The sequence below is a fragment of the Micropterus dolomieu genome, linkage group LG11 (genome assembly GCF_021292245.1).
Source record: "Micropterus dolomieu isolate WLL.071019.BEF.003 ecotype Adirondacks linkage group LG11, ASM2129224v1, whole genome shotgun sequence".
Lineage (NCBI taxonomy): Eukaryota > Metazoa > Chordata > Actinopteri > Centrarchiformes > Centrarchidae > Micropterus > Micropterus dolomieu.
Window position 1 is genome coordinate 24883303 of NC_060160.1, and position 19895 is coordinate 24903197.

Here is a 19895-nt window from a genome sequence, read left to right on the forward strand (position 1 = left end):
CTAGCTACAGTAGCTAAAGACTGATCTACCAAGGTGCGGAGCCAGACTTCTAAATCACTGAGCCTCGCCTCCATGTCTACAAATAAACTACACTTGTTACACGTACCATTACCGCTAAAGGAGGCAGAGGAGTAACTGAACATCTGACACACCGAGCAGGAGAAAGTAGGAGAGCGAGAGGGAGAAGGAGAAGCCATCTCTAGCTGCTAAGCTAAAGTCGCTAATGGCTAAGCTAAAGTACTGTAGCGTTAGCTACCAAAACTTTTGAAAACAACTATGAGATTGAACAGCAGTCACTAAAAGATGGAAAGAAGTGTGAGTGCTTAGGCAAAATTACTGTAAGAATAAGTGTTTAGCGGACAGTTAGCCGCTGTTGCACACTAGCACATGCCTCATATTGTACCTAAAGGACAAAATAGGACATTTGTCAACACCTCCCAAAACAATATGACCATTGGAGAATACTGGTCCAGTGACAGGTGTACTGGACCTTAAAGCAACATTATTTTGTCATTTAATCTTAAATAACAGCTTCAAAATCATTTTGACGGTACACTGATTTGTAATAGGGAGAATGGAATCTCTGTTATTGTCACTTCAGGCATTGGAATCCCGAGCAGGAAACCTTTTGCGACAACGGCGTCGTGCTTTATGGCACCACATCACATACCAACAAGACTATTCAGCAAGAGAGAGTGACCAGGCAAGATACCGGACTAGAGTAAACATCGGACTGGCTTTACTTGTTGGCATGAGCTAAAAGAGCAGAAAGGATGCAGGACGGATGCTGAGTTGTCTTCTTGCTTTTGGACTACTTAAATAATAGCTTATTAGTTGGCTTGCTATGTCTTGTGTTGCTGCGTCTACTGGATAGTTGCCTGTGATAGCATTGTTGGCGACTCCTGTAAAGTCAGGTTTAACTGACTAAGGCTTAGCTATAAATCTCGAGTTGATATTTACAAACTTACTAGACACTCATTAGTAACGCCAAAGTATAGGCAAGTCATGCCTTGGGCAGCCATCTTGGCAACGCCTGCGGGCAGCTATTTCAGACCAACAAGACCAGGCTCCTATCTGAATGAATGGGGAGAGCCAGAACTGCACTTTTACTGGTCACCGGGACATAAAAACTACATGAATAGAATCAGCAGTAAAATCTAATTAAAATCACAAAAAAAGTTTGACAACTTTGCCTCAAAATGAGCTTTAAAAAATGTTTTTCCCAACCGGTTATACTACTACCACACATCACACAGAACCTTACATCAGTGGAACCACACGATTGGCTGAAATATATTTCCCGCTTTGGCTGTGAAAAGCAGGGAGGGGCGGCAAACTTGGGTGGCAATAGCTTGACACCCAAGTTTCAAGCAATATTACGCTGTCGCTCGTAGAGAGCTAGCCAGTGTCGTGCTAGAGCCGGTTGAGCAAGCAACATAACTGGAATAAGTGGCCTCTCGCTCATAATGGTATCTAGTCACAGAGTTGGAGTAGTAAGTGATATTGCTACGTCTTGTGTTGTGGCACTTGCTTGATGTTTGGCTGTGTTAACAAAGTTGTTGACTTGCTATTTTTTGATGTAAGTAATGTAATCATAACAAATGGATGTGTATAGCTGTCCTTATTTACGACAGCGGATTACGCACTGAAACAGTCGCAAAAAAAACTAAATCGTACATAATGTTACTTAAAGTATGTAAATTAGGCAAAAGAAACTACTTGGACAAACAACCTATACAGTAATTTTTCTGGTGAGTACAGGCTGTACTAGCAGTAGGCTTTGAGGATGGCAATATCAGTCGCTAAACCACTTTGGTCCAAACTAAAATGTCTCATCAACTATTGAATGTCATAATAGTTTGTCCAGACATTTGTGTTCCCCAGAATCAATAACTTTGGTGATCCCCTGACTGTTTCTAGTGTCACCATTAGCTTGACATTTTTGGTTTTTAATGAAATGGTTTGTCAACTATTGGATGGATTGCTATTATATTTAGTGCAGATATCTCTAGTCCCAGGAGGATGCATCCACTGATTGTTCCACTAACTACCATAAGGTTGAATTGAAATGTCTCGACAACTACTGAATTGGTTGCCATGAAATTCACTACAGACATTCACTTTCACATCAGGATAAATTGTAATAACTTTGGTGACCATTTCTCTTTTCCTCTAGTGCCATCATCAGATGAGAGTTGAGAGGAATTCTGTACAGGCTCTCATTCTATGCCTTAACTTCCTCTGTGCGCTTCCTTGGTCGCCCAATACAGGATGAATTAATTTACTTGTATTGTGCCTGAAATCCTGGTTAGCAGGCCCCCCCCCCCAGCTCTACACACCTGCTTTACTCATGACTGGCTTTAGTTTCTCAAGATGTTGTAATTAGTTGGAGACTTTAGGGAGCTGGGTAAAGCAGGTGGGGGGAGAGGTTGCAGATCCTACAGGTTAGAGGGAAATGAATACAAATGTAGTCTCCAGGCTAACTCTTTATTTATGCACTTCTTTCCCTCAGTGCAGCAGGCGGGGGATGAGAAAGTCAGGAAGGCTTAGAGCAGTTTGTAGTGCCAAATGTCAGACTGTCATCTTTAAATGTATACTTCTGGAAGGAAGGTTTGAGTTTTCAAGAAAAACAGTTGGTGAATTGCCAAAAATATTAAGCAATCTATCTTGTGGTTTTTAAAATAATCATACCTCTTAAAAATCAGAGAAGCAAGTTCTCTTCATTTCGCCTCAACAAAATTTCAGTCTGCATGGGACATTTCAGCACCACCGAATTCATTATGACATTTTGCATGTTCCAGCAACTTAAAGAGTACAGTTACGGAAATCCCATTTTCCCTAAGTAGATCAGGATAATCCTCAGATGAGATGACCGAATAGTAAATCTGGACATGGATAGATGGATATAATCTGCTTATTTTGCAGCACAATAGCTGCGACTGGAAGTTCCATAGCTGACCAATCACCTTTGCTGACCTCTGTCAAGCACCATCACAGTGCTTTACAAAATGTGGGATCAGACAGTTTTACCTTTTCAGTGGCACCGAGGTAGAAAGCATCAGAGTTTGTCAACAGGATGTCACAGCATATTTGAAATGAATCAGGAAATAAACAGCTGGATCAAACTATACCATACTGGTTCTTTTTTGGGTTAGATGTAAAAATAAACAACACTTGTTTATGTACACTAGAGGACAAAGTCTGTCTTTTAGTTCAGGATTAGCTGGTTGTTGATAAATAATACAATTTTAAGAATTTAAAAGTCATATTTCCATATATGACGCTACAAGCCATATAATTACAGGCACTGGTTTATAGGAGCAAAGTGGGTTTTTCTTTCTCCAAAAAGCCAGGAATGAGGCTGAGCACACTTGTGGGAAGGAACTCTGATTTTGTACCAACAGCCAAAAATACAGTGGCTTTTCCTGTCATGTGGGTGCTTGGCACTCTACTGAAGATGTTAGTCACCGGTAGAAATGAACCCAGGCAGCTGTATAATGTACTAAAGTCCCCTCTGAACAATACTGCAAAAGAAAAATCCCACAGCTACATGTGTGGTGTGGGAATGTGGTTTTGTAAGTGACAGAAATAAGGAAGGTATGATGATACCTTCCTTATTTCTGTCACTTACATAAATAGTGCTGTGTTTACTTGAAACCAAATGAATGTCAATATTGTATGTAGTGATAATGTTTAGATGTTTACTGTGATTTCTATTTGAGCCACTGAGGCCAGGAGTTGGCAGGTATGGGAGTCCACAGCACTGTCATCTGTAGGAAGTCAACACAGTGTGCCACTGTGTGCAAAATTATACATAGAGGGCTTAAAAATAAGCTTCACTGCAATGTGAATATGTGCACATATGTAAATCATTGGGCAACCATGGTAACGTGGTAAGCAATATCGAAACTCATCAGCTATCGTCTGATGACAATTTAGCCTCTGGAGACAATGGCCAGTGTTTCAGGGTTTGTGGTTTTGCCAGCAGATATGTTTACAGAGCACTGCGGGCTATCATCTGACGACAGTTGTAATTCAGATACATTTTAAAAGAGAATAAAAAGCTAATCTCCAGAGTTCCGAGATTGACAAAAAGCTAAATCATCATCAGATGATGGCCACGGGTTCTGAGATTGCATTTCAATCGATGCATTCCGCCTCTTTTGCTAAATCCGTGGAAGCTGTGGCCTTGGAAGTAATCTGTAGGTAGTAAGCTAGTTAGGCAGACATGCTAACAAGTCCATCTTATGTTAGAGTGAATAACACACTGTTTATTCCTCTCCTAACAATTTAGCTCTTGTGTTCTTGGTTTTGGAAAGGCTGGGAAAAACATTTTGATTCTTGTACACCGCAAAGTCCTCCAAACTCAGCTCTATGTTCAACTTCTCTGCTAATTTAGTCAATGCATAATATAACCTGTCAGTGGGGAGGGGGGATTAGGGGAATTAGGTTCACAGATTGATTTATTTTATAAGCAAATTCTTATAGATTTTATCTACTATCATGATGGTTTGAGAACTACATATAAATATCTTACTAAAGTTACTTAAAAATAAAGGTTGCTGAGATCTACTGATTCTTTTCTTGATGACGCTGCTTTTTCAGCTTCCAAAAACATGTTCTCCTGCTATTCTCTGCTCTGCTGCTCTCATGCTGTGTCCTCTCCTCTGATGCTTTTCTCTCCTGTCCACTGCATTGTTTCTATTTTATTTCTATGATTATAACACGGAATTCAATACTATCAACATTACTGCAGCTTCCAGCATACCTGTAGCCGGTTAAGATTGCAACACTGACACAGAAACACTATGGTACTTTGGGGAGTAGTTCCAGGGACTCTGCAGTGTATGGGCAGAAGCTGGATTTGTGGTGCATTCAAGTTCAATAAATTTTTGTTTCATTAACATGAATTAGAAACAGTGTGACACACCTATAAAAATCTGAGCAGGAACGCCATTCCCTCCTGACTTTTACTCCTAGAATGGTGTTCCCTTGCATTCCACTAATGGATGCTACCTCTTTTTAACACTGCCAAGGTACAGTATCGCTACTATAACTATAGTAACTATAACCCCTAATGATGTGATCCTTAATTCTATTACACTTGTTCTGTTCACTAACTTCTAACCCCGGCATGGATGCTAAAACATCCCCCACACCCTCTGACACTTGGCCAGTGAACACACAGTCAGCTTGTTGTCTTTATGTTTTCCAGTGTGTCACCTCTCTGGACCACAGCAGCATCTTCTCTGCTGCACCTGCTGATTTGGCTCCTTTTTTTTGTTCCATTTTTACACAGTTCCTTATGTGACCTCCAGTTTTTATTCTGTAATGGATGTAGTGAAGTACAGTACTAGTGATGTAAAAATAAAATTACTCATTTTTAGTTCACACAAAAAAGGATATTCTTATAGTAAAGAGATTAAATCTAATTAGTGACTGCCACCCCTGATTAATTGGCCATCTGGCTCTTTTTTGAATGACTGAGGCGGCTAGTTCTTCTGCTTGGAGAATCAACCTTTTCTGCACAGTTGAATATTTGTCAAAACATATTTTTTGCTACAGTAAGTCACTGTTGGAGTTGGGTAATTGTCCTCACTTTATGTCCATGTCTGCTGGAAACAGTGGGTGTAGCAATTTTTGGAAAATTAGCTGCTGCAGAGACAGAGCGAGGCGCTAATATGGGCTGAGGGCCAGAAACTGTTGCAACGATGAATTGAATAGTCACTGTCAATGGCAGCAGCTGTGTTGTGTGTGGATGTGTGTGTTTGTGTAGTACGGAAGCTTCCTTGTTTAGTAAAAGCCGAATCAGTGGTCGCTTCAACTGCCAGGACAGATGTCAGCTTCGTTTTTGCAATTAATTTCATCCTTTTTACTTGTACTGGCAACAACATGTTCAGTAAACTCACATTACCCCTGTGGGCAGGGAATTGGAAATTTTGTGTTATCACCAAGAGTTAATGTTGCAATTTCATGCATTTTTCATCATGCCACACTTAGGGGAAAATGTTTTTTCTTCACATTGTCAATTTTTTGTACTTTTGCCATATATCTGCTTTGCTTTGTTTTATCAAATGGATTACAGAATGGTGAAAAACTGAAAATGAGTGTGCTGGCATTTGTGAGGTCTAACCATGCGTTCCCTCATGCCAAGGATACATTTCACAGCTCATCAATGGTGCCTTGAAAGAGAGCGATTGCTCCAATGCACTTACGATGATCCTCAAAAACACCGCTCACTCGCCCAGCAATCTGAAATGTAATAGTCTTGTCATACACACACACCCACAAGGCTGTACTCACTCAACAGTGTTCCAATCAATTGTGTATAATGTCTCCAGAATAATCCAATTGGCTCAAGGACCCTTGATGATCCCAAAGATAGAGGAGGATAATGCCTCTTCAGTTCCCCTGTCTCTGTCGCCCTTGGGTGCTGTGTTCCTCTTTGACCGAGTAGCTGTCATCCTAATCCCTCCGAGCATAATGATTAGTGTGTTATTATTTATTATTATTCATTAACCTGCGGTCAGCAGTCAGGCAGATAAACAGGGGAAGTGACTGTCCTCTCTAATGAGAGCAATAACTCTGGTTAAATGAGATGATTCTGTCACAGAGTGACTTGAGGGAAGAATTCATTTGTAGGATGGGGAAGTTGAGTCACACATTTCATGTGGGAATCAATACCTGTGAGCTGTGAGCTGTCATGACAAGCATCTTGACAGAAAGTTCTAACTTGAGGCTTCTAGTTTTGACCACCATCATAGTATATCATTTTCACAGATCTGGTCTGACATTCACTGAATGAACGTCCTAATACTACAATTTATAGCTGCTGTACTGCTGCTGTAGATTAGAATATTCTGAATATTTACATGTGGCAAACTGTTTTTGTTTCTCCTCATATCTGCAACAAATTATCTGTGTCAGTGTTTTTTGGCAGGTCTCATTTGAGCTAATCCCTACTCAACGCTCCTGTGCCTCTAGATGTTTAGTGATGTAATCTCAAATTGCACCTGTTACTAAATCTGAAAATGTTCAGGTGAAATACCTGTTACTATAAAGGCCCGACCTGTCAGTTTTTTGACTGTACAATTTATTTACCAGGTATACCCAAGTTAAAACATGGGACCTAAAAGTTAAAAGTATTTTGTCTCTCAAAGGATTTTGTAATATACCTTAATGGATTCTTTAATTTTAAACAAATTGGATTTAACATGTTGAGCTTTAATGGTGGTGGTAGGCAGATTTTGTTACCTTTGGAGAGAGCCAGGCAAGCTGTTACCCCATTTCCGTCTTTATGCTAAGCTAAGCTAATCTTTTGCTAAGCATTCCTGTCTCCAGGTAACACACAGAAATGAGCAAGGTACTGCAAGTTCCTGTCTTGCATACTTGTCAAGTGCAACGCCCACAGTCCTTGCCACGTTTTGCATCATTTGACGTGGGGCTTACGGACAAGTGCTAGAAAGTTGACGTGCATATAAGCTGCGAAAAATGACAATGACATCAGCACATGATGATGCACATCAAGAATTGCCAGTGTGTGGGCTTACAGTACAGTGTTTTGAAGCATGTGTGTTGCCTGTCAAAGCCACAGTCACACATACAAGAATAACATTTAATGAATAACAGATAGTGTTACTCTGTAAATGTGTGCTGCTTTTCATGTGTCAATCCGCAGTATTTAAAAGATAATTCAGTATATTTCTCTTGGAAATTAAAACCAACCTGTCTTACTACTGGATTTCAGTCCCCTCTGGAAGATAGCATACCATGCAGTAAATAGTTCTGTAACGGTATAAGCAGAGTATTTTAAAGCTTGCAGCATGGCCACTTGCCTACAAAATAACATTCATCACAATATTATTCAAACTGTTTTGCCAGCAAAACAATGTTGTGGAGCATGTGGAGCATCAAATTTCACTGTAAATTGCTCGTTTCACCCTGGTGAATTCCACCTTCGTTAGTAAGTATACATTCATGAGATGTGATTGTTAGTATAATTGACATATAGAGCTGCCTGTTCCACTCCGTTTGTAGACAGGTTTCATTCACAAAAATGTTACCCAAGAGTAAAAAGTATTTTTTTACAACAGGGCTGCTGTTACAAATCTGCACACACATTCATAACATATTTAGCACTGTCAGTTGTATGATGAAAATATGATCATAAGAGCAGTGCCATACTGTGACAGAAAAAAGTGCAAGTCATTTAACATTAAATTAGATGTTTAAAAAAGTATTGCTAATGGTCCTATTTTAGGTCAGTTTTGTCACATAGATTTAGATTAAATCATTGTCATTCTTAATTCAAGTGTTTTTACCACTAGGAAAAAAATCAGAGGATCTGTATGTGACTCAAACGACCATTTGCATATATTATTTTATTTTGTATATGAAAAAATGTATATGAGTAAATAGGTGAACGCCACAAGTTCTCGTAAATCACTCACGTGCCACTTAAGAACGAAACTGTTCCTATGAGTGTTTTTGGCCGAGGCACAACATTTTTGTGTAAATTGGGCCTTGTTCACAGCAGACATTTTGACTTGTCACAGAGGGACAGGCAGAGGTGTTACTAATAATATTAATTATTTTTCCACTCTGTTCAAGTGTCCCAGTAAGCCATGGTAGTGTGACTGGGAGCAAGCACGCGCAATACCCCGACCCTGAAACTGAAGCAGCTGAATGAAAATCAGCCATCATCAATTTGATTATTCAAACCTGCACTTTCCCTTCTATGACATGTCAAAATGTCTTCAGTGAATCTATCGTTAAGTCATGTACGTTCTATAAGGATCTCTCTGAAAGCTTACTAACTGTTAAAGTTGCAGAACATTATATATCCAGTTGATGATTACTATTTAAACTAGAAAAATAGACTCCTTCCTTTTATCATAAAGTCCTCACAGAGTGTATTTGCTATCTATCACTTTACTCTACTGCAGGAGAATTGGCATTTCTCTTTCCCCCACACTGATTTGAAAGGTGTTACATGCGATCGGTTATTTTTTGGGTTGCTGGTGTTTTTCCTCCAAGCTTATTATACACCCATCTATTTTACAGAGGTGCTAATTCTAACCAGTTTGAAAATAGGCAACAGGGTAGTGCATCCAAATTCTGTGTCCGTGTCATTGGCATAGCCAAGCAGAATGCCATAATTGGGTAACGTGTTTCTAATGCCACTAATGAACTCTGCTCATTTGCATGCTTTTCTGAGCCTGATACGCCAAGTAATTATCATTCATAAACCACCATGAAAATTAATGCACAGTAACTAATCTGTAGCTATGATGTGTAAAATTATTGCACAATATTTACGTCAGCTCTGAAACTAAAGCCCTAACAGCAACAATGGCAGAGTAATCAGAACACTTAGACATGACTGATGGCTTTTCATTTTTGGTTTGAGCATCAAGGACACACACACGCACACACACACACACACAGTGGGGTTGGAGAACTCTTTTGGATTGGAAGCTGCAACATTATAATGAAAGCCTTGCTTCATTGTGCAGTGTTGTCAATCAGCTTACTGAGCTGAGACCTGAGGTTGCAAGACTGGTAGGAAGCATAAGCATAGAATCATAATGCGTGTTTGTGTTGAGTTTCAAATGTCACGACGTCTGCAACTTTTTCAGATAACAAAAAAAACTGTTTCACCATATCAAAAAGAGCATCTGTTCTCAGAGAGCATCCATTTTTAACATGAGTGACACCATGGGAATGCAAACTCTAGCTCTGCCAGCACCTTCAGCTACCCTTTGTGCTGCACACAAACAGTGATCAGTGATCAGTGACATTGTCTTCTGACTTTAAGCTCAGCTATGGATGACACATATAAAAAAATAACCATAACTTAGCCTCATGTATTTCTAAATGACCTTTTTCTTTTGCTGCTGATGCCATGGACACTGGGGATCACACAACCTTGAAATTTATACTGTTACTTTAACAGATGGGAACCACATGTATTAATTTTTGTCCAGACCAAAAGCCTGGAGCACAGCTAGTGGCCCCTAGTTCTGCAGCGAAGATTAAACCCCATGAAAACGAAGAATATACTTTGAATTTGTTATTTTAGAGCCATATATAGTAGAGCTAAAAATATAAAAAAGTGTGTCATGACAGTGGCAGTAGAGGGAATCAAATCAAATTTAGAATTAGATTTTTAATATACATTTTACTATCTCTTAAGTCCTGCAGCATGAAGGGACTACAAACTTTATTTTTGTTATACAACCTTGTGTGGTTTAATGACAAATAAATAACCTTATATATTTCTTGTGTACAAGTTTTTGCCTGATGGAGGCACCATTATAATCCATAAACAGTCTGGTGGGACAGAATCACGAATGCTGTCCAAGGTGTTGATTCTGGAACTTCACTCCAACATTCGAGTTGGCCACATGGAGTCCCGCTGGTGAGGACTGATGACCAACAGCTTCATCATTTACCTCGCATATTAAGCTCATTATACTGTATATATCTTGTTGTTCCAAACCTTGGTTGCTTAGTGATGGAAGCGCCAATGCCAAGCAAGGTTTGATCCAACAATTCCTCAATATTAAACCTAATATTGTCTTTGTAATTGCCCTTACAGAACACCACGCGTGTGCCAGAGACTGTCCTCCCAAGAAAAATAATAATAATTTCAGAAAATGCCCGAACGCAACATATGTTTCATGTTCAAGGTACAAAACCATTTCTTGCAAAGGTTTTGACTCTTGTCAAATCATTGTCAGGAGCACTGGTGGAAACATTATGACATAGATGTAGAGCCACAGTCTGAGCAGAGGGAGTATGGACAAAATGACCTACATACTTACTTACTGACATGGGAGGCTGGAGTTCACTTCCCATTTCTGTGTCTGTTTCTTATAACCATGACCAAAATCATTCCCTAACCTTAACAAAGCAGCAAATTTTACCCAAACCCTGCTTTTTGCCTAGCCCTAATCAAAAACCCTCATTTATAAGGGTTTTGGAAAGCATTAACAAATCATGTCATCTAGTTGATATGGCTGCCAAATCAGGGGACCCTTATATGGGCAACAGCGAACAATTAATTTTGTATTTTTCTTAACTGGTGCCCCTATTAGCAGGACAAAATTACTTGGTTAGCAAATATGTTGGTTTGGAATAAAATAACTACTTGGTTAAAGTTAGGGAACGACTGCAGTCATGGTTAAAAGAAACATAAATGGAAAGATACGCATTGACTCTTTTTTTCTATGAAATGCCTTTCACAGGTGCTAGAGCTTCAAAAACAATTCATGAGCACAGTCAGCACTCAGCAAACCCTCATTATTTTCTGATATGAAATATAGTACCTCAGGGCTCTGATCATGACCCTCTGCTTTTCTCTTATATAGTACTCCTCTTGGCCAAATTACACAGTTTTGGAATTCATTTCCACTGCATTGCTGATGATACTCAAATGTATGTGCCTGTAAAAGCAGATGATGTTGCCCAAATTAGAAATGTAGAGGCCTTTTTATCTGCTGTGAAATCCTGGATGTCTCCTAAATTCCAATAAAACTGAGATGCAAGTCATTGGCCCTGCTCGATGTAGACAAAAGTTTGATCAAGTAACACTCACTCTCAACAACCTGTGTGGTCTCTTAAAGTTTGACAGCCAAGAATATTGATCATACCCTCTCTTTTGATCGGCACATTAAAAATATCACCAAGATCAGCTTTTCCACATATGCAACACAGCTGAAATAAGGTGTTTTCTGTCATTGGTTGATGCAGAGATCCTAATTCATTCCTTTGTTTCATGTAGATAAGATTACTGTGACATTGTTGTCTGGCCTTTTAATAAGATGGTTCAGTTTGCTGAAATTTTAGCTTCACTTCCTTGGCTCCCTATCCATGTCAGATTGGACTTGTCAAGTGCTTCTGATGTCTTAATAAATTGTAAACAGGCTCTCTTTTTCTTGTCTCTCTGATTTTATTAAACCTTAGGTCCTATCCCATGCTGTCTCAGAATACTGAGCTCCTATGTCTTCCCAGAGTTAAAAAGAAGTCAGCTGACGGTAGGGCCTTTTCCTGCCGTGCACCTTTTCTCTGAAATAATCTTCCCACTGACATCTGACTCTGTTGAGGCCTTTAACTCTAAGCTCATGTCAAACTCATCTTTTTGCTTTAGCTGTCAATTACTTTATTCAATACTTGAGGCATCGTACCTGTTACCTTTTTACTTCTGGGTGGTCGCTTTTAGTTTCAATAAATCTATTAACATTAGTACTAATAGTCCATGTCCATCTTGTCGATTGACAGACAAATGCTTTGATAACAACACACAACGCAAAAACTTCCGTCTCTCTACCTAGCCTGTCCTCCTTCGCCTCTCTTGCACTCAGGCTTCTCTGTGCTGGACCATTGGCTGTCCTGGGACCTCTCTCTCTCTGACCTGGCTCTCCATACAGTCGTTGATCTGGATCTTCATCCCCCAGGAGATTCAGACTCTTCACTTCTCTCCCTAGTTTGCATGTCACCATGACTCTCTCTCTCCTTGTCTACCTGTGATTGTTTGTTTCTCCTTTCTGCGTGAATGGTGTCGTCCTCTTCTGTGTTTGTGTGGCCAGTCCTCTTTCCAGGTCTTTATGGTGGAAAGGAGGTGGTGTGGCTCAGATCCTACTTAGAGGGTGACACCTGAAACTGTCTTCCTGGATCACTCATGTTTTACAGTCTACATTTTGTGATCATAATTGTCATGTATGAATTTCTGTGAATCTGTTCATCACATGACATCTATTGCATGTCTGTCCGTCCTGAAAGATTGGTCCCTCCTCTGTTGCTCTTCCTGAGGTTCCTTTTTCACTGTTAAAGGCTTTTTTGGAGGGAGGGGTATTTTTCCTTACCCAAATGAGGGGTCTAGGGGGTTGAGAGTGTTGTATGCTGTACAGACTGTAAAAACCCTTGAGTCAATTTGTGATTTGTGATATTGGGACATATAAATGCAGTTGACTTGACTTGACTTAACCATTCTTTTAACCATGGACAACCTGAAAAGTCATCATGAAGAAATCAACATTGACTGATCCATCCACCCCTTTATGGCCTTTGCTCATCATGGACAAGAGTCATAATTCCCATGGCTGCTGAAGGCTTTCGTCACGGTTTCTGCATTTGCTTCTGCAAAACCACTGACAAAAATATATCATCTGGTCACTTTGTTTGGGTTCTAATCAACATCATTACAGACTGACCTGACTCAGTGATATTTTTATTTATCTGCCACACAATTCAACACAAATGTGTTTCCTTCTTTTAAAGTTAAAAACATCTGAACAGATATATCCCAGTGTTTAATTACAAATACATTCTCTGCTGTATGAATTCTTTTTCTCAATGATTTTTATCACCTTGTCGTTTCCTGCATGAAAATATGCATTAGAATATGTATGTAGAGGTGAAGATTGTACAGTTTTCAGAAATAACTGCATTGACATGGTATGCTCAGTTCAGCACAATATGCTGCCTCAATACTGTAAGCCAACAGAAGATATCCTGTAAATTAGATCTTTCATACTGCTCGAATACAACTCAACTGAGTGCTAAAAAAAAACTTGGCTGGAGGGCTCAGAGTTACATCTACAAAATAAGGGAAACTTGACACACTCTCAAAGCACACTCCACACTTTTCACATGATTATAGAGACACACAGTCCCTCAGTCTGGCTTTCTCTGGCAGTTAATATTGACTGATTAGGATGGGGATTAGTGTGGGCACAGTGAGCAATCTGGCATTTTGAAGAGGCTTTATCGCTCAGGCCGCAGTGGGCAATGTTTTGGCTGTTTTATGTCATTACTGACACAGTCCTCCCACTCCCGGCCATACACTCCCATTGTGTTTATGTGTACTAGTGTTTCCTACAGACACTTATCTTGGCAACGTGGAACAGCTTCTAAAAAAATATTTAGACCAAGTGCTGATACACTTTTCATCACGTACAGACAAAAAAGGAGGAGGACTTGCTTCATAGGTCATTGATATTACATAAACGTCTACCTGATGATCAAAGTTGCACCTAAATTCACTTTAGCTAAATTCAGAAGGACATAGATCTTTGTTATCAGGCGCGTCCCTTCACATATCTGGTTGTCTGCCAGTCCTTAAATTTCATACATCAAACCTCTATCTACAAAGTTAGTTGACTCATGTTTTGAACGTCGTACACGAAAGCTGGTTCAGATGAATGCTTTGTTGCTGAAATTAAATTTGTCCTTTAAATTGGAGATGGAGAATGCCTGATCATCCTACACAGACTGATATGGCAAGATGATGTACACTGTAAAACAGCTTATTTATTTAGAAGCTGCAATTATTCATTCCTGCATTCTAACTTTATGCGACACAATCGGCCCTTAAAAATGAATTGTCAGCCCTTCAAACAGGCAATGCAAGAGCACTTTTCAAAATCAAGATGGCTGGTGATTTATGAATTCAGTGAATGGCTCTAAATCAATAGTGAAATAATAACGTGGAGAGAGATAATAAAGTAATATAGCAAGCTTCTGTTCAGTCTAGCTGCAGTGAATAAAATACCTATTTTCACTTACAATAAAAAATCTGAAAGCAGAGGTTTCACATTTATTTTTTGCTGCCAGTTTGTAGATTCATGTTTGAATTCCGTCGTTAAAATGTCATGACCTTCACCCAGAACACAAGGCAAATGTTGACATTACGCAGTACCAAAAGGAAGAGGCATGCTCGAAATGGGTCTTCACTTGAGTGACAGGCCAGAATTGATTTTTTGACAATGAGATGGTGGAGAAACACAATCAGGGGCCATTTTAGACGAGACCTGGCCAGAAAACCTACACACTCACACGCACACAGACACAGGCGATCATACCTTTCTTCTTTGATGGTCTTTACCAGCTTGGCTTTTCCCCACTAGGCTTGAAGGTCATTAGCCTTTTCTCCTCATGAAAGTACTGACCATTTTTCAAGTTGTCTGTCTCGCTGATTGATTGGCACAAGAGCTCTTCCACAATCATACAAACACAGAAAAGATGTTATAAATTTGACTGATTCAGAGCAGTGAAGACAATTTTAACTGTGATGGGTTATATAACTACTGCCAAAAAGTCCACAAGGTTAATGAACCATCAGTTATCAGTAAGGGCTGCAGAGCTTTACGCAAGGTGTTCACAGCTGCAGTCTCAATTCCATATTACTACTACTAAGTGTAATCTAAATGATTCTCTTTATGGTACATAATTTAAATGATCATATGAGATATATCAATACACAACCATAGGTCCAAACCACAATCTGCATGGAATTTATAAAAAAAACAATAAAGTTGTCAAAATTCTTCCAGGTGACACCTCATCTATGCACTCCTGTTCCTCGTGATCCCTCTCTTGCTAGCTAGTTACGTCCTGAAGCGCCCCCACTGAAAGAAATGGCCAAGCTGCCTCAAATCTTTTTATTGCAATAAAAAAATTACAACGCAGTTTCTAAATAAATTCAGGTTTATTGAGCAAGAGCTGTTTGACAGTGTGCGTTTACGTTACACAAAGGCATCATAAGTTATGCTAGTGGCGCTAGGTTTCCTGCCTGGTATTACAATGCTACATTGTGCAAGACCAGGCGCTCCGAGCCCAGAGCGGCACTGATAGAAACGCCGTTCTCCCCATTACAAGTTATTTTAAAATGAAATTACTATGTAATGTTGCTTTAATGTAAGAAAGAGTCAGAGGAGTGCATTTAATATAGTATACTATTAAATGGTTGACAAAGTCCCAAATACAAAGGTAAAAAAACACCCACTCACAGCATTTCAGTAAAAAAATCTACCTTCATAGGAAATTTGGCTAAAAATTTAGTATCACTTCCCATGTTTACAATTGCTGTCTGGGCCTGATTCATTTAGTACAAATTGGGAAAATATGTTTGTCAAAGTTCTGGGATGTTGGTGTTTCTTGTTTCCTATTTTATTTTGAAGTTGCTCTCCCCCTGGTGTCATTGTCTTGTTTTTCTTCCTGTCTATATGCTCCCTGATTGTCTGATTAAGTTCACCTGTGTTTCGTTATCACCTCCTCACTAGGGTATTTAGTTGGTCTGTTCACCCCAATCCTTGCCTGTTCATACCACTTCCCACTCTATGTTTAGTTGTCAGGCCTGGTTGCTGTGTTTACTTGTCTTTTGGATTATCTGCTTTTTGAGTTGTGTATTTTAGATTTTACCTCTGGATTTATGTTGCCTTGTTTAGGATTGCCTGCCCTCAACTCTGTTGTAAGTTCCACATATGATTTATAAACCTTGTAAACTGCATTTACTCTGCCTGGTGTCTGGGTACAAATCCTTTTTTCAATCCCAGCTACATCAGCTGATAGCAGATGAAAATTCAAATGCCCCAGCATTAGTGAATGGCCAGTGACCATGCTCCTGGCAGCTTTATTCCAAAACAATATTATGGCTCCAGTTGAAGCTTCTTGTGAAGAGCTTTTATGAATTATTTGAGGAAAACATCCATATCTAACTCCCGTGCACTTTTTGTTTTCTTGTGGTTAGTGGAAGTTAGTAGAAGAGGACAGGGAAAGTGTAGCTTTAGGCAGCCACAGCGGAGCGAGCTGACACAGATGTGAGACTGCACTGATGACATGAATAAAATAAAAATTAGGTAAAAGATCATGATTTACCTACATATCCACAGTTGTTGAACAAAAATAATTAATTTTATTATTGTTTTGATTTTCACGTGTGTTAATGTTCATTGACACGTACACGCTTCTCCCCCAAGTGTCTTCTATTGTTTCCTCCTGCTGCTGTAGTCTCTCCAAATCTAAGTAGCCAAAGCACATAAAAATCTAGTGAAAGTCTTGCTAGTGTGAGGGAATTGGAGATGTGTCAGTAATGCTGAGGGATAGCGACCCATGGCTTTCTAAAACTTTAACTCTGGCTGAATGCCATTTGTGAAGTTTATCCATCCCACACAGCATAGCTGGACACCTATCTATCCATCATTTCTGATCTGGCCATGACCTATTTGATGTGCCCGAGACACAACCACCATATGAGGGGAAAAAGAAAATAAAGCCATCAAAATCCCTGAGCTTAGAAAGGCTCTGAAAAAGCACCCTAACTGTTTTGTCAGTTGTTTACAGGACTGATTCAGTGGTTCGTAGCATTTGTCAGCATTTGTCTTGGTTGCTAAAAATGTAATTAGTTTGCAGTATTTTAGTTGATGCATTACTGGGAAAAGAGGTTAAGAAAGGATTCATGATTGGTCTATTTGATAAATTGCCCTTTCCTACAACTCACACTAATCCTATAGGTAGATATGAATACAGACTGCAGATCTGAGCTGGTTCTGTTATCTTCTGTTTGACAAAAGGAATGGCATGTCATTGTTTTATGAGTACCTAGAATCTTCACGCAGCCCCTTTTGTTGGTTTTTGTGAGGCATTTCAATAATCAGTATGATTTATGGCCAAAGAGCTGTCATCCTTGCCAGCAAAGGCTGCTTCTACTGCTCTAATGGAAATGTACCCAATTGTTATAGTCAGTAGGGTAAACACTGTTCAAGGAAACAAATCCTGTTTGGGTTTTTTTGTTTTCTTCACAACTTTCAATATCATTAATAAAGGGCACTCATCAGTTCCATTCAAAATAGATTTGTAGGGTGCATTATGTAGTCATCTGTGTTGTCTTATTTCATTATTTGAGCAGCTCATCTGCCAGGCTTAGTTAATAAAATTGCTGCTTTTAACCACGACATTGCAAAAATATCCGCTCTCTTCTGCTAACCATATGCAATCTGGCTTAGCTAAGCACATTAAAAATGTATGATTCTGCATGGTCTTACTTAAACTCCTTTTGTGCCACCTTCTCCGTAGCTATTTTTCCTTTCAGTATTGCTATCATATGTGCCTATAGTTCACTGTTTTGAATCCCGCAAAATGCAGCTATCCTCCATAGAAGGACTTGTCCACTCTCAGGTATACAATTCCATCTTCGTTGTTTTGGATCCATCCACCAATAGCCTACTTGAAAGCCCATCTATTCATCTCCTGCTAAATGGATTTAAGAGAGGGAAAACACAAGGCAATAACACATGTCTCCCTTTCACTGACCCACACATATAGTCTATCACACATATAACATATAAAGGACAATTAGTCTTCTTCAGCGTTTTACAGATTTCTCCAATGTGGCAAGATCACAACATTAGGGCTACAACTAACGATTATTTTCCTTATCGACTAATCTGCAGATTATTGTCATGATTAATCAACTAATAGTTCAGTCTATAAAATGTCAAGAAATTGTAAAAAATGCTCATCAAAATTTTCTAGTGCACTAAGTGACGTCTTCAATTTGCTTCTTTTGTCCAACAGTCCACAACGCAAAGACTCAATTCAATTACTGTCATAAATTAGAAAAAATAGCACTAATTCCTTACATTTAAGAAGATGAAACCAGCAAATGTTTAAAATTTTTGCTTAAAAAAAGACTGCAACGATTAATCTATTGTCAAAATAGCTGATTTAATTAATTGAATTAATTTTCTTTCGATCGACTAATCAATTAATCGACCAATCATTGCAGCTCTGCACAACATTCACAGAATCATTCACGTGACCTCACTATAGCTGATGTAACAATTAACCCTCACTACTCTATATTCTTCGCTACACTTTTGTTTTTTATCCGTTTTTTTCCGGCATTATTGCAAAAAATGTGTTACCTCTGACATAAATACAGTCATTGGAAGATGAAGACGGGTCTTTTGCATTAAAGAGCAGCAGACTGGACAGGTGGGTGTGGTGATCCACATCGTTACAGAGACCTGCCCCATCAACATCCCGGATCAAGCACTCGGCAGGTGGTCAATGTTCCGAGCTTTCTGCGCAAGGCTCCTGCAAGATGAGAGGAGGTGGACTCTGTGTTTTACATCGATTATGCTTGGTGCTCAACACAGTCAAGATTATTGTGAAGATGAAACTTTCATATTATCATCTGGTTGCTGCTGTTTACATTCACCCCAGATGCAAATTCAAAAAATGCACTGTGGAATGTGTGCGTGTGCGTGCGTGCGTGCACGCGTGTGTGTGTATATTTTATTTTATCATGGGCAGCTGAGTGCAGAAGCAGAGAACTGAGGTGTGGACCTAAATGCAGACTGTAGTTCAGTTCAAATAAAGATTTATTAAAACAAAACAAAGGAGGCTTACGCTGGGAGCACAGCAGTTAATGTTCAAACAAAAGGTTACTCCAAACAAAATATAATCCAAAGGGAAGAATCCAAGAACAAAGTACAATCCAATGAAATAATCCAAAAGCGCAGGGATGGGACAGAACACTCAACACAGAGGAGGACGTCACAAGCTACAACAAAACTAGAGTAGGGAACAGAGACAGGACCAAACACAAAATAGGACTACACTAACATGGAGACTAAGGACTAAGACACAGACACAAGGAGAGAACAGGCAGGGCACAGTGATCACAGAGAGAGCAGACAGAAACTAACCAAACAGACAAAGACTAGGATGAAACAGAACACAAGGTTCTGGCAACTGACACAGGAGAAGAAACACAGAACAGACTAAAAACTAGTCATACAGATAGACTACAAATTTAACAGCACTGTTAGAAATTTCTTGTAATTTTACAGGAAATTCCTGGCTAATAGTTGCCGTAAATTTACTGTAAACAGTATACAGGACTGTTATTGTAAAATAACTACAACAAGGTACTGTACTTCCTGTAATTTCACAGGATATAATACTGTAAATATTACAGCAAAATTTTATATTTCCTGTAATTTTAGGGATTTTCTGTAATTTCACAGGACAGAATATTGTAAATATTACAATTAAATGTTGTAACTTGGATAAATGTTCTCTTTCAGACTTCTGCAAAGAAAAACAAA